Source organism: Protomyctophum parallelum, assembly GCF_964188405.1.
Source record: "Protomyctophum parallelum genome assembly, chromosome: 3".
Taxonomy (NCBI): Eukaryota; Metazoa; Chordata; class Actinopteri; order Myctophiformes; family Myctophidae; genus Protomyctophum; species Protomyctophum parallelum.
In genome coordinates, this window is record NC_139698.1 from 39,783,708 (window position 1) to 39,784,127 (window position 420).

The window sequence follows — 420 nt, forward strand, 5'->3', positions numbered from 1 at the left end:
CAAATTCCGTACAAGGAGTAGGAGTGTATTATGACGCCGTCTCGACTGCATCATCAACTTTAGCCTACTGTAACATGTCTCTGACAGGTTACTCCGGATCCCAATTGTTTTGTATTGAAACAGTCACGATGGGAAATGATTTATGAATGGTGTCATATGTCAGATTGCCAACAATTAAGCCATGGGCTCCTTGCAGGCAGGTAAATGTCATTTAACAGCTTGACTTCACTTTTGAAAACATGACACTTTTTAAACATGCCAGAGCGAGTCTATTATTGGGAGCTAATGGGGATTGTATCATGTAATTTGCCCCAGGGCCCCAGGCACTATCTATTAGTTACAGTAAAACCTGGCTGATAGAGAGGTGTATCCGCTCACTCTAGTACTGTGGGCTTATCCAACATGCTGGGATGGTACAGT